This window comes from Hevea brasiliensis, unplaced genomic scaffold (assembly GCF_030052815.1).
Source record: "Hevea brasiliensis isolate MT/VB/25A 57/8 unplaced genomic scaffold, ASM3005281v1 Scaf286, whole genome shotgun sequence".
Classification (NCBI taxonomy): Eukaryota; Viridiplantae; Streptophyta; class Magnoliopsida; order Malpighiales; family Euphorbiaceae; genus Hevea; species Hevea brasiliensis.
This window is the reverse complement of record NW_026614791.1, coordinates 19,736-36,082: the sequence shown is the minus strand read 5'-3', so window position 1 is coordinate 36,082 and position 16,347 is coordinate 19,736. Positions and strand designations below refer to the sequence as shown.

General features: G+C 33.6%; 1 pseudogene; it reads right to left on the bottom strand.

The window, feature by feature from the left end:
• Positions 1-6,543: 6,543 nt before the first annotated feature.
• Positions 6,544-11,023, bottom strand: LOC131168723 (auxin-responsive protein IAA9-like; annotated as a pseudogene).
• Positions 11,024-16,347: the final 5,324 nt, after the last annotated feature.

The window sequence follows — 16,347 nt, the reverse complement described above, 5'->3', positions numbered from 1 at the left end:
CTGAATTGAAACCAAATCAAAATTTTTTTAAAACCATTTCAAACTGAAATCATTTTGAGTCAAAAATGAACCAAATCGATAATTTCAATCCGAAACTAAATAGGAACCAACTTGTAGCAAGGTCTAGGGTAGTTTGGAAAAGAAGGGGTTATATGCTTAATCTTTACTAAGTATAGAATTTGCAATATTATTTTATTTCCATGAAAACTTATTCTTCTTCTTCTTTGGCCAAATCTTGAAAGGTTAAGATACCATGAGAGCCTTTTGGTTAGAATAAAACATTCCAAAAAGGCCAACCCAAATGCAAGCCAAAGCAAATAAATATTATGATATGAGACTATGAATCTTACCATAAAGACAAAAACCAATCATGGTGCTCACCAAATTTGCTTGGCCTTAATCTCACATGGCACATAAATTGGCACCACAATAACTACTAATCTTGCTTAAACAAATAGAGTTTTTTTTTTTCTTTCTTATTTTGATTTTTTTTATGCGTGATTGGCCATTAGTTCCATGGAGATTCCATCAAACTACCATTAAAATTAGGTATACTCACATAGATAAGCAGATGAGAATTCAAGAGGAGTAATAAGTTCTACAAATAAATAATGGAGTATACTAATAATTATATAAGGTGAATTTTGCCTTTGCTTGGTGGTTGAGTGGTTGCCATTATTGGGGCACATGCCATCAACTCATAGCGGCTAGAATCCACCATTAACTATATATATTTATATATCATTTATAACTAATATTCTTTTTTGGGTCCATTTGAACTTCAACATTTATTACATTAATTACATCTCAAGATTAAATTGAAATTTTCTACCTTGTAATTTGCTCTTCTTTCAATTACATAGCTGCTATATTTTACAGAGGGATTTTAGCATCTAGAGGAGATTCTATGGACAATTATTCACTTCTTGTCATTATATTCCTACTACAAAAAGTTATTGATTCCTGTAGGTTTCTTTTTTTTTTTTTTTTTCCTTAATCGAAGATAAGAGATTTCATTAAAGAGAGAAGTTAGTACAAGATCAGGGTGGGTCTTTTAATATAATCTAAACAGAACAACCTCAATAAATCATTGAAGTACAATCCAGAATAAGAGGTAAAAAAAAAAAATAGCTCTACATTACAAATGACTCGAGGTCCACATTCACAAACCCTAGAGTTAACAGAGAAGATGAGGCAGCCAAACCATAATGCCGCTAGCATTTCATTGCTGCATAGAAGAGGACCATTCAATAGACCAACAAAGCTCAAACCCAAAAAGCCACATTCCAAAAGAAACAAAGCAAGGCCTCCAAGAGATAAAATTAACTAGATCCGATGATCTGCAGAAAGAGTCAATGGGCATAGCTCATACTATTTCGACGCATTAGAGGATCAGGTGCATTAAAACTCATATTGTTTTTGGCATGGATCATTAGTGTTTATTAAAATAAATATATTGCTCAACTATTCACCTAGAGTTCACTTACTGAAGTAAAAACCCAAATTCAATGAGACTTTTTTGGTATAATTATCTCCTACTGAATTTCGAGCTCGAAACCTGTCACTTTAATGTTTCTTAACTGTTAACTAACTCATTTTCAAATATCAGATTACATGGGAATCTACCAAAATGGAAGGAAAATGGCAAAAACCAACCCATAAGCAGAACTACATCGTCTTCTTTTCCACCTATCCTAGTAAGGATCAAATACTGTCCCTATCAAGTTTACATTAGTTAGCCTTCTACTATCTTCCAATCCACAAGAACCCTACACTTGTCCATCAAAATTGCTGTTAAGCCTTGTATTAAATGCTAAAATGACGTAATAAAGGACCATTTCTTAATTGGAAGAATAAATGGAGTATTGACAAACGTGCTTCGATGAGCCTAAACTTTGACATCAAACCCTTAGGATCATCCAATCTTTGCACTGAAAGATGGGGTGGTGGCTAACGGAAACGCGTGGAGTTATAGGCGAAGAACTAGGGAGATATTCTGGTCAATAAATATGCAGCCAATAAGGTTCATTATAAGCATTCAATTCAATTGGGTTGTCCTACCATTCTTGAATCATAACCATAACGAGATGTGGCAGCATAGGGCACATACGTGAAAGAACAATGCCATCCATTGCTCGGAGTTGATGCATGACAGAGTTGAGGGACACCCCCAAACTGACCAAATTTTACTGGGGAATGATTTGGGTTATACTTGTCCAACATTTAGGGCACATAACAATGCTTTAAACCGAGTCCGACCAGGGAACAGTGTCTTATAAACACCCCAACTTGATCGTAACTTTTTTTTGTTTAAAAAAAAAAAAGAAAAGAAAGAAAGGAAAAAGCCAATGAAGCAGACAAGAAGAGGCAGTCTAGTCATTGAAAATATATTTCAAGAAATGTTGATGATGCTTATCCATATACCTTTTCCTACTCTATATCAGAAAATTCAACTTGTTAATCAAGAGATGATCCCAAAACTGCTAAGTAAATTCAGTCACATCTCAAGATCAGACAAAAGGAAATGAACTTCTAATGAAAGATAAGTACAAGTTGGAGGACGCAATAATACAATGTTGAAATTTTCATATCATCAAGCACTTACAAATGAACTGTTGCCTAGCAAATGCTCAAAAATGACTTATACGAATGCTAGTAATTCTAAAGTTCTATAAGTAATGAACTTTAACTCAATGGCATTAGAATTGTTTATAGGACTGTGAAGTATTAAGTTCAAGTCCCAATTGAAGCCCACTGTTAAGCTTAATATAGCCAATTATATTGCTTGGAAGTTTGTTCCAAAAGTCAGTTTACTGCTATTTCTCAATGCAAACTTGGATTATTTTAGTTTTAGTGCAGTTAATATGTAACAAATCTTATCTTTAAAGTGATTTATGCTACAAATTACATGCTTATGGCTATAACTGAAGTTGCTAATCATAGTAAGAAACAAAGGACTGCTGCAAATCAGAGCAGAGCAAGAATATTGTTTGGAAAGATAGAAATTAATATGGAATCTATCATGACAAAAGAATTCATTAACTGTTACAGCTTTTCTCCACCAATTAATTAATAACTAAAACTAACCTCATTAACTACTCCACTTTCCCAATAACTCAAATCTAATTTTGATTTCAAGTCCAACTTTCTCAAAGAAAACAATATATCAAACCTTAAAGTGAAAGCTCCATAGAAATAAAAGCCACTAAAAGCAGAAATATCAAAGGCAACAAGTAGAAAGAAAAGAGTTTCTCTTCAATAAGTATGCAATGGCAGCATTTTAAAATACAACCATTGCACATACAATAATTTTATTATGATTGTTGATTACGGTGGATTATGTATAAGCCTCATTATAATCAACGACAAAAATACGGTTGCAACATAACTATCTAATAGTAGGGAACTAAAGGATGGTGCTTGCTTCTTGAAAATGTCATCATTCAGACCAAGAATGACATTGAAAATTTGATTTTATGAATGTATAATGGAATTAATCATAACTAAGCTTGCACCATTTAAGCATCAATTAAAGCAGTAATCAGCCAATAAGTCTATAATCATATCACAGGGATAATAGTATTGCAAATGAGAAAGGTTGTTAAAATTCAAAAGGCACTATAATTAAATTCATATAATTTAAGCATCAAACATAATGATATGATGAATTGCAGAGTGAATTTTTGAGATGGCCATGTTGGGAAAGTAGAATAAGTAATGGCCGTGTACGCAACACAAAGGAAAGTTGCAATATATATTGATATATTGTAATTGTTAAAAGTAAAGGCAAGATTTGTGCAGCGAAAATTTTAAAATTTTATTTTAGGAATGTGTTTGAGAGCTTTAATTAGTTTGAGAACTTAATTGTTATTGTTGTATATATTTTAATTAATTACACGTAGCTTTTATAGTAAATATTCAAAGAAAATGTATTTTTTCGTTTTTCCATTATGTTAGGATGACAACATATAAATGAGAAATTATTAGGTGCATTCGGTGCACATATATCATCTCTTACAATCACGTTGGAGGGTCCACTTTTTTGTTAAAGATGGAGCATTATTTTTTAGTGCTCCTGATGTATCTAATAATTAACCCATAAAAAGTATCACCAAAAATCATACTATCTAAATTCAATTAGTATTTTAAATATTTGAACACTTTTAAATTTATATATTTTAATTAATAATTTACATAAAATATATTTGTAATTAAAAGTTTATGTTTAAAAATACAAATTTAGGAAAATTGCTAAACAAATTGTATTTTTATTTATTCATTTTTAATTATACCGATACTAATTATATTACCAATTAAACCGTATATATTTCAACTCATCTTAACTATATAATCTACTGTCACATGATGTGGCAGCTCCATCAGTAAATTAATGGCGCAAGTGGTAATAAGATATAATCGATAAAAATTAAAAAGTACAAAATTTAATTTATAATTTAATTTTTTCTTTTTTTAAATTATTTTGCACTATTTCCTGAATAAGTATAAGTGTCCTTCAAGCCCTCAAAAGCCAAATTCGATTTAGTAATCAAGCTTGAGTATGAAAGGAAGATTTTATCCCAACTCTTGGCATCTTTTTGGAGATTGGACCACAAATTCTGCAGCCACTCTTGTCAACCAACTCTATAGAAAATCAACCATAAATTATGTTGAATTTTGATTCTTTACCATAATTGTTACCTCAAATAATTGCTGTAAGGATTGATCTCCAAACAACCCACCACCACATTAAAGGGATGTGACAATTTCTTTAAGAAAAGGTAATGATTTTCGAAAGAAAATGCAACAGTTTCTTTAAATATTATTGTAATAAATTTAATTATGAAAAATTATATTTTAATCCAATAATTTTATGTAGGTTTATATATGTGGAACAGTAAGCCAGTGATAAAATATCAAATAAGTGACAATGGGGTTCACAAAATACAGTTAAAAATAGTTTTTTCTTTTAAAAATAATAACTGATTTTTTTTAACTTAATTGTCTTTATTTGATTTAATTGTCATTTTATATAATATACTTACATGGAATAACAAGTTTATTATAAAATAACTCCTCATTTTGGCAATAATTTTAAACAATAAATTGCAACTTAATTATGAATGGTATAAAATTACAAAATGACAACAATTTTTAATGAAGTTATTATAATTATAATTTTATAATATGGTAATATCTTAAATAAACACATGAAAAAAAAATTTCTCATTTATATAAAAAATATTTTAAACAAAAATATTAATATGTAGAATTTTTTTTTAAAGTAAAGTAAAAAGAAATAAATAAGCCTTTAAAAGATGGATTAACATGAAAATCAAATGTGTTATTTGGAATTGCTAATGTCAAAAGTCTTTATATTATGATAGCAACCGATTACAAGCCTGTTTAGTATTGTTATTGAAATTGTTATTTTTTAAATATATTAATTAGAAAATATTAAAAAATAATTTAAAATTAAATTTAATAAATTTTGATTATAAAATATTAAAATAATAAAATAATTTTTTCAACAACATCTAAAATAATTCTTTTATCCAAAATTATAGCGCAAATTTAATGCCAAACAAGTACTATATGTATCTTCTTTCTTGAATTTTTAGAGAACCAAACATACCACCCTACTAATAATTTAGCAAATAACATCGGTAAAGACAATGAAAACAAAGAATCCGTTAGGAAATTTAATAAAATTGTAATGCAATTTATGAATTCATCCATTAATGGATATAGCTTCCAAGAATTGAACCACAAAAAATATTCAGAACAAAGTAAAGAGCTTGCTTTTCCAGATGGCATATACACCTGAAATCTAAAGCTGAAAGGAGTATATCAAGTCCTTAAAGGGAAAGTGATCAACTAAGCTTGCCGAACAGAACTGAGCCTGGACAGTCTGATTTTGAACTAAAGCTAGAACCTGACTGACAATGCAAGTCTTAAGGACTAGCGACTCGGGACTTAATCGAAGGATTTCCCTCGGTTCAACTCCTGGTTCATTTCATTTGATTCATTTGGTTTGATCCAATTGGATCAAATTCAGCAACATTTCTTAAAGATCTTTTTATTAAAAAACCATAATTCTAATTTTGATCATGAACTGAACCAAATTGGTCAAAATCAAAATGATATAAAATGGTTCTAGTCAACTATGAGTTTGACCAATCTGGTCCAATTTCAACCGGATTGACTTCAGTCCAACCCAAATTGGGCCATGTCCAGACAGAACTATGACACATTCATTAGAACAAAGAGCATGACATAAAATTTAACATTCAAAGGAATATGAAATCTATTCAGGGCATGCCCATCATGAATCAAGAGATGGGAAAAGTTCATAGAGAATGAAGGGATAAATTTGTTGATGCCAATAAAATATGATATGAATGACTTAATCGTTTCAAAGCCAGGTGAACAAAAAATGGATAAAGTAGACAACCCAGAAACTTAGCTACTTGATCTTAGCTACTTGACACGCACGGCCCGTATTGGTTTCGCAGCAAACATTTATAAACGCTTTAGTGTCCACAATTTCATGACATAAAATCCCTTGGCTTTCGACGAAGTGAAACTAATATCATCACAATACAATCCAACAAAAACAGCAGTTGAAAGCACGATATTTAAGTAATCTTTGATTCATCAGTCATCAAATACACAACACTTGACTACTGTATAGATAAACTTTAAATGCATTCCTCTTCAAGCATAACCAGAGAACCCCGCTAGGCCTTGATCTTGAATTTCTCCATCACTCTGGGAGCTGTGCATCAGACCAAAAATGAAGCTAAGGGCAGTAGGAACACCAACTCTTAAAGAATAATGACAACTAGAGCAGCAATTGTGTCAAGCATACTACTGATATCCAAATGAAAAAGAAATGCATCCAAGTTACTCTTCAAGCACAATACAGCAAATTTCTGACAACAATAGTATCAGCTGTCCAATGCTGCTATTTTACTAAACATGTGACAATGAGGACAATACCTAGAAGGCTAGTACTTTTATCCACCATTACCATTCAAATTCTCTTCAGTCTTCACACAATTATGTCAGCACAAATCCATTCACACAAATGCCCTCATAACGGTCAAAAATTCTCATTTCCAACAGAAAAATAATCCTATTTTCTTCTTTTTGGGGAAGGGCCCAAGTATTGAATGCATTAACCCCACCTGGAATTAACATTTATACTTTATGTTCTTTACTTAATTCATTAGATACAAAAACACTTACCTAACCCAATCGCATCAGAGCTCTTCATGATCTTTAGTCTCTTGCATGTATCAATAAACATCCTGTGGCAAAATAAGATGAAGAGTTAGAGCAGGAACAAGTTTATCAAGCACATCTACCAGCTTTTGATTATAAAATGCAATTCATTCCAGGAAGAAAGGTTGCGTCTATTATAAGCAACACCAATATCATGTTTACACCAAGTAACTTCTGTACATATTTTGATATAATGCACTCGTTTAAATTAGTCATCATTCACGTGTTATTGTATAAAATATGCAAACACATTTAGCCATTATCATGAATTCACGTACATGATGATAAAGCACCACCACGAAGTAATTTGATTTAACCTAGGAAATACTAACATACAAGGACAAAAAAACATGCCTACACTCGGATCAAAAGCACCCAAAAAAGAGATCATGATATAATGCCTGAAGATGCTACCCCCGGCCCTAGAAGAACAGGAATAAAAATATAAACATCGATTTACAAGATCAGTAAACCTGTTGAAAATGCAACAACTTGAAACATTTTTTTTATTATGATTATAATTTTTCCTGAAGAGCTTCTAAGTGAAAGGAACTGCTCAGTGGAAAATACTACTAAACTGAGATATTCCAAATACCACTCCCCGTACCTGAAATCTCAACTAAGTGTGAATATGCATTACTTTATCATGCATTGCAAAAAGAATCATGCAAACAGTAACAGATTATTATAGAATAAATAATATAAATTTGTTTATTTCTACCAAAACAATGAGTTCTATTGACAACAATGTTGACTTGATTCAAAAAGCGGTCATTTTCTATCACTCTGGAAAGTGGAAAATGATATGAAGTTTCTGAATATTTGCACAACTTGACAAACTTAAGCCCAATATCCATTTTGTGGGTACAAAAGGGAGCTTGATGAAGATTAGAATTTTATACAAGATGATAAAGTCTTGAGTTTTTATACAATTAAATATTATCCAAACAACAAATTAAATTATTGTTATCTAGCATACAATCGTCAGATATATTAAAATTTAAATCCTTCATCCAATCATTCATTTTTACCTAAAAACTTTGGTAGCATCAGCTTGCATTATCACTTCAATTGATATTACTAGTATAGGAAGATAAAAGCCAGTCAGTCTCTCCACGTACACCATATATACAACATGTATTTGAAGATTTCACATGTACAACATCAGACAGCATAGAACTTTAGCATTAATCTTTGAAGTTAAACAATTATGGTACATCTACATCACTTCAAATTTCACTAATAAGGAAAAGAAGATAAAAAAATCATATAAAGTCAAAACTTACTCCCATGGTACATCCCCTACAAGCATCCAGTCCCTGTCCTTATCCTCATATGTAAGCACATATTCCGATCCATTCAAAAGATCCCTCAACTTGCTCTCACTCAGCTTTTCCTTCCCTGGAACTCCATGAGACCCACATTGACCTGAAATTAACATGCAAACAATAGTAACCATGTCCACACTGAAATAGATTCTTTTCTTATTGCAAAACTTTGACCAACAGACTCCTATATGCCTAATTGTTAAAAAAAAATACCACCATGCAACAATGGCTTACCTATAGTAAAACAGCTGAACATCTTCTCAAGAGCACAAGAGAGTTCTTGATAAGTGGAGTAAGTTCTTAGATCTACCTTCCTCAAATAAGGAGCACCATCCATGCTGACCTTGACGAAAAGAGCACCAGAACTGGGTTTTCCATCGACTTCATCATTATTCTTTGAAGAGGAGGCTAATGTGTTCTTCCTAAATGACTTAATTGGAGGCCAACCAACAACCTGTGCCCTGTAAAAAACATAAAATCAAAACCAGCCATCCTTATTTATCCTTTTTTCTCCCCAAAGGGCTAGTTCTTTGCACTTACTTGGCAGCAGGGGCACTGCTGCTGTTGTTTGAAGTACCAGCCTGGTTCAGGTTGGTTCCATTGGCACCATGACACCGGTCCTGTAATACTTTCTGTGGCACCTCTTTCATCATGTGTGATTGAGCCCCAGAAGGCCTAGACAATTGCATTGCATTCATCCCAGAACTACCAGGAAATGTCCCTTGCCCCACGGATTGCGGAGAATCAGACTCCGTCACAGCAGAGTGAAACAGCCAGTTCTTTCTGAATACAGAGAACCCATAACCTCTGAGAATCCATCCATTGTGTCAGAAAATCCTCTTTTGTTGCCTGATATAACATGCTTCTGTAATGATGAGCAGATTCCATCCTTCAAAGGAAGCATTGGAAACAGTGGCTTCTCATCAAGTTTCCCTGTACTTAGCAACGAAACATCTGCTTCTATTTCAGGAGATTGAGATCCAGGAAGACCAAGCCTTAATTCAGTGGCCTTCAAATTGAGATTGTTCTTATTCTCCTCTGATAAGCTTGGGACTGCAGAGCTGTCAACTGAAGAACAATCTGACAAACCCAGATAGTTACGTTCTTTCAATCCACAGCCATTCCGGGAGATACAATCAATGGATGTCGAAGAGGCCGCTAAAGAGACATTGCTCTGCCCTTCCTCCTCAACACCCAGCAGAGCTGGAGACATCACGTCTTCACAAATTAGTCTCTTTAGGTTCCAACTGCTTAGAATGAATCAAATCCAAAGTCAAATTTGTTGCTTCATTCAGCAGATACATAATACCAAAAGAAAAATGCTAAGCCCAAAAAATAGAATGAAAAAGAAACTAAACTAAATAAAACGTATGAATTTTATTGACACCATAGAATGAAGTTTATCCAGAAAACGTCGCAATCATGTTCTGTCATGATACAACACACAACACCCACCAAAAGGTCACCTGATAGATTATCAGCCATTTTGAAGTACGGAAAAATTAGAGCGGTGATCAAAAGAGAAAACAGGAACAGAAAAGATTTAAGTGGCATTTCTTTAGCATTTTTTAGACATGGTTTCTTCTTTAAGAGCCAAAACGACATCAATGCAAGGTACTTCGGGTGTAACCCCCACGTTGCTGACTCGGTTCAAATCACTGGATTCTCTCAGTGCTCGAGTTATGGTGGGTTACGATTAGGAGCAGCACCTCAGGTACCGGGGATTAATCTGCGCCTTCGAGTCAGTTGGGGTTGTCTAATAAATACATGGGCATGTCGTAGAGACGGATGTCAACTGCGTTTTATGCATATTTTCTCCCTTTCAAAAGTGAGTTTGATTTTTCTTTTCCTTTTTTCATTCTTTTTCGTTCTGTAATTTTCTGTTTTCTATGCATGAAATTTCAGCTTCATTTTTACTTCAGTTTTCCAGCAACCAAAAACCAAACAGATAAAGAACAAAAATCTAACAATAAAAACCTTAAATTCAAGCGATCTTCATCAAAAATAAATGGAAAAGAAATGCAAATAAATACAAAAACCAAAAGCATAACCAACCTTCCCCTCAAAACAACAATAATAAATTAAAAAGAAATAGAAGAAGGAGACACTAAACATACATTTACCAGAGAACTAACGCAGCATCAAGATCTAGCATAGAAGAACTATATTAGCTTCTACGCAAAACCAACTTGAAAAGGAAAATAATTAAATGAAGAAAACAAAGCAGCTCATGAAATTTCAAAAACACGTACCTGAAAAGCTAAGAAATCACAGAAAGAAGAAAAGGAAAATCCGCAAAAAAAAATGCAAGAATTGCAGGCGACGACGAACAAGAGCAGCGAGAAAGAAAAATAGCTCAGGCTCAGGCTCAAGGCTCAGGGTCCTTCCAATAACCAGAAAGCAACAGAGGCTTCAGCCTGAGTAAATTGAAGCTAAAGGAAAATAAAAGGCCAAATGGGCAAAAAGGAAATTAGCCACCAAAAGTCTGTGCTATTTTCTCGAAAGTCTCCCTGAACTGGGACCTACTCGTTGTTTACTTGCGCCGATCTTCTTGAGGTAGTAATCGGACGGTTGACATCTGTTTGGACAGGAGACATCTGATCCGTCGATCTTGTATAAAAGGGCGGAATATTTTATCCGTCGCTGTCGTTTGCCCCTTTTCTTTTTTATTTATTTATTTTTTCAGACAAAGTGCAGACAAAGTGCAACAGATGGTCTCTGGTTTCAGATTCCTGCTTCTTGGCTCAAGTGTTGTTTGGACGTCAAATGTCTACTTTACCCTTTTCACTTAAATGACTAATATGTCCTTATACCAGTTAAGGGAGTATTTTATTTTTAAGTATGTATTGTCACATTTCCTAATTACGAATGTTTTATTTGTATGTACTATTTAATCAATTAAGAAAATAATATCTTTTTTTTTTTAAATTAATTCCAAGAAAATAATATCTATTTGCAATTAGCTCTCTCTTATTTTAAGAGAAAGAGAGATTTTTTTTTCTAATTCTCTCGAATTATCAAGAGTCTTTTCTGTCAATCTCCTTTGCTTTTAGGGAAGGGAAGGCTTTAATTTTGGTTCTCCGATCTTGCTTTAAGAGATCACCCTTTCTGATAGGGTTTGAATGTATATAGATCGGCGATTTTGTGTTTAGTGGAATTGCATGCAGGCTAATCTTCAACGAAATGGCTTATATGGTAGTACTTGTGTGGGTTTTTAATTTTGAAGTCTTTGGTTGGAGCTGTAATGGTGATAGCTAAAAGCAGTTTGGAGGCCTCTAGTTGGTGTTTTGTCTCTTGGGCTACGGTTTGGTTTTGCAAAGCAAGAGGTCCCTTTAAGTTTAGTTGTCTGCGCATCTCTGGGAACTGCTTTTACACCACGACTGGGAAGGCCTTCTTGATGGCTTGAAGTGCCATAAGAGCTTTGCGGCAGCCCCTTTTTGCCAGTGCAACCTAGGTTTATTATTTTGCTGAGAGTATAAAAGTTTGCTTTGTTGTGGCAGGGTAGTTGTGTTTGGATGGGCTACTGCGGTTGCTGAAGATATTTGGCTTCAACTTTAATTCAACTCCTAGTGGTGGCAAGCAGTGGAAGCGATAAGTGCTCTGTTAAGCGTTCCTACCTATCGTTCTAGGGTTTTTAGGACAAGGTGTTTTGATTTGGGGTTTTGTTTCTAGTTTCAATCTTCCAGTAGTTCAATTTAGTTTGAGTAGATGGACTTGCGGCTGGCCGTAATTGATGGCTATTCTTTTTCCCTTCAGAAATTTTTATGAGACCCAAGTTGTAATTATAGCCTTTTTTTAACTTTTAAATGGAAGCTTGCATTATATATATATATATATATATATATATATATATATATATATAACTATTAGAGTACTAATTGAATCGTTTTTATATTTTCATGGTTTAATATTATATGATTTTGATTAGTCTTTTGTATAGTGGATAATTTATAAAAATAATTATTAGGAAAATGTTGTGGTTAAATGTCAACATATTTTTATTTAATATAATAATAAAAATAATATTTAATCCTTTAACCTAAAAAAAAAATTAATTATGATGCTAAAAATTAAATTCTATTTCTAATAATATTTATATGTCAATTGGAAATAACTAATGACAATCAAAAAATTATATAATTGCCTAAAATAGATAATTAATTGAAAATTTTAAGAGTGAAAATAATAATGATAATTATTATTGAAATTAAAAACAAAAGGAATTGCAAATATTTCAATTTGTCAATGGTTAAAAAAGCTAATATAAGGTAGCAATGGAGGTAATAACACTCTGAATTTTTAAATAATTATTTTATATGTAATATATGAGTTTTGCCTATTTTGGATGGCTCAGGAGGTACCATATGATGTTGATGGGATATGGATTGAGGTGTATGATTTAGAAGTGTTATTTGAGCCATTTTATAGGTTGGATAGATTTAGGTACAAGAGAAATTCTGTTGAATTTTTGATAAAACCTAGGCTGTCTTTGATTCTTTCAAAGTTTTATCTTAAGTAAATATTGATCAGTTTGTAATATAATTGTTTAGGTGAACCGGGTCAGTTTTCCTTCTCAGCCCAGCCATCGCAGTGACTTGTCAAGTACTATGAGTAGATTTTGATTTTATTTATAATTTCAATATTATTATATATTAAAGGCATACTCATGCATCATATAAATATATGTATGTAGTTAAATACTAGGCATGTTTTATGTTGCATTTTCTTAATTGAGAAATGGATGTGGATATAGCCTTAGAGTAATTTGGAGCTGTATACATGTGTCGGTATACGTGTGGTATGGTGTGATGGATATAGGTTGGACGGGCAAATCGGCTTGAGCTAGTCTCCTTTGGGGCCCGGTCCTTTTTGAGAAAGTCAGGGTGAGTACGGCTTTGAGTTGATATCGCTAACCCCCACATTTGAATTATTAAGTGAAAGTCTGGCTCGAGTTGATCTCTCTGGCAGGCCTTAGATTAAGAGAGCTGTATAAGGGATTAGCTCCCATATGTATATATCTGTTGTAATATATAGGTGTGTGAGTGCTCCAAATTATTCTTTGTATGAATATTATTTGATTTTGGTGAAATTATTGATCTGTGTTGCATTTCATCTTTAGAGATACATTTGTCCTAGATAGTTATAGAAATTGTATGTAAAATCAATATCTTACTATATGAGTCGAACGCTCACTCCTGTTTACCTATTTTTCCAAGCTACAGGAGAAGTTCCTTTTTTTTAAAGTAACATGTTTTCTCCCTCACAGATTTATTCACAGTTATTTATTTGTATTATTATTTTCTAAATTTGTAATCTAGAACTCCGCATATGCTAGCATTAGTATGGACCTTGTTAAGAATTGTGTTAATTTAAATTCTTGATATTAATAAATGAAGATTTTTATGATATTTAAATAATTTATAAATGATGATATCAGGATTAAGCAGGGCTCCTCTAGCTTCAGTTTTTTATGATTATCGAGGTGGGTTGACCCAAATAAAAATATAATATTTTATTTTATTTTATTTGCATGTTGGACCTCAGTTTTGGACCCTGGTTATGGATTTAAGATTAGTAAGACTTACTACGGGTCTCGGGAGTTTTATGACGGCCCAAGTCCTAGTGCCAGTCTGGCCTGTGAGATCGAGTCGTGACAATATTGATATAAGAGTTTAGGCTCCAGATTCATGGTAAGTGAATGTCTAGGGATTTAAAAGGGGTCTTGTTAGGAGGTCACATGCGAAGTATAGGATCCTGTTTCATTTTTTCTATAACTCCTTGTTTTTAGATTATGCATTATATCTTGGGTAATATAAGAGTGCTTCAGTTAGTATCTTGATTTTTATGGAGTACATAGAGATGTGAAGTAGAGTTAGTAGACCTGTTGAGGTCTGCCATGGGAATACATGCTCTAAAAAATGCTGGTTTGTCAGTATGGAGCTAATGATGTGCCTATCTAGTGCAAGGTACTAGTATTTAAAGGTGAGTTATGATAGCATAGCTACCCTAGATGGGAGTGAGGGTACCACTGCTAACGGTCATTAGTGGATAGCCTAGTTAGAGTAAGTGTATAGTATTAGTGAGTTCAAGAGAGATAAGAGGATCGAGAAATCTGATATGTGGGACGTACCGTAGTAACTATGCAATATTCTCGATGTTTGTGCTATAAGCTATAGATTACAATACCGACATGGGATTATTGTGTAGAGCTGCGTGCATCCTTGTGGTGCTCCATAATGAGGATATTTTATGGATGGCTTCTATTTTGGTACAGTTATGCCAGAACAGAGTTCTATATCTGCAGAGGAGTTGAGAACTCCTAATTAGGAATCTAGAGCTAGAACATCAAAAGGTCACAGTTGAGTGGTAACTAAAGTCAGTGACTCAGTTACCTTAGCATGAGCTAGAGTTACATCAGGAGTTGCCATCAGACCAGAGGTTTCGGATTATTTACAAAGTAAAGGTAACACCTATAGAGTGAGACCATCTGGTCTTCAATATGGGATTTTGGACAGTTTTTGCAGTACGATGGATGTTTTGCCTAGAGTGTAGTGAGAATAGTATCTCTTTTGCATGGCAATAAGGTGCAAAATGCGACTTTGCGCCTAAAAGGAGACAAGATGCTATGAATAATGTTTATAGCCTGTGAAGTGATGTTTTAAGAAGTTTGCAGTATGATAAGAGAGCAGATGGCCTGGCATGGTTTTGACAAGGTGGCAGATGCAATACCCCTTTTATAGTCAGTTGTGATATAAGATAGAAGGTTACTACTAGTGATGGTGACCTACGGAATTAGTGTCCCAAAGTGAACTATAGAGAGAGGTAGAGAGTTGTTAGCTCAAGTGTTTTGGAAAGGGTACAAGTTCCATTGTTGGAATCATAAGTGATAAGATCAAGATGTACGTAAGCCTTTGAATCGTATAACGGGTTTGGATACTTAGTATTTTAAGTTTTGGCTAATTAAATGGAAATGGGAAATTAGAATTACTATAGATCCTCTCCTTAAGGTAGTATGGGGTAGTATGTAGTCCAAAGGGGTAGGACCAGAGATCAAGTAGGGAATGTATGACTGCTATTCCTTAAGTTCATCCCTAGCTTCTTATTGCTCAAGACAAAAGTATACTTCAAATAATGGACAAAAAAAAAGGTTAGCATCAATAAATCATAAAATATGTATATATATAAAAAGGGGTGTAGAAGAAGAAGATTACAAAGTTGTTTCAAATGCAACAGAAGAGATAACCTAAATGCCAGTAGAAGTATTAGCTAAAATGATTAGAAGACCAAATCTAAGTAACATTGTCACGACCCAACCTATGGGCCGGACCGGCACTAGGACCTGGGCCAGCCTAAAGCCCCCGAGGCCCGTAGTAAGCCTAACTGTTCATTAACCCAACTCTAAGGCCCATTTGGGCCCAGTATCAAGAAAACAAACGGACAGAGTCCGGCCATAAAATGGACTTTCCAACGGGGAGTTTTCAACTCACCCGACTTGTAAACACAATAAATACTCAATTGGGGAGCTCAGCTCACCCTCCACATACTCATATCCTCATAATAATAAATGGGAGCTCAGCTCCCTCATCCAATCCATCAAACATGCATATCATTATACGTTTACAGGTCCAACATGATAATAATATTACAAACCATAATCAATAAATACTTCTAACACATGCGGAAATTCTAGGAGTAAATAAAATTACACAAATATTGATAAACAACCTGCGAAGTA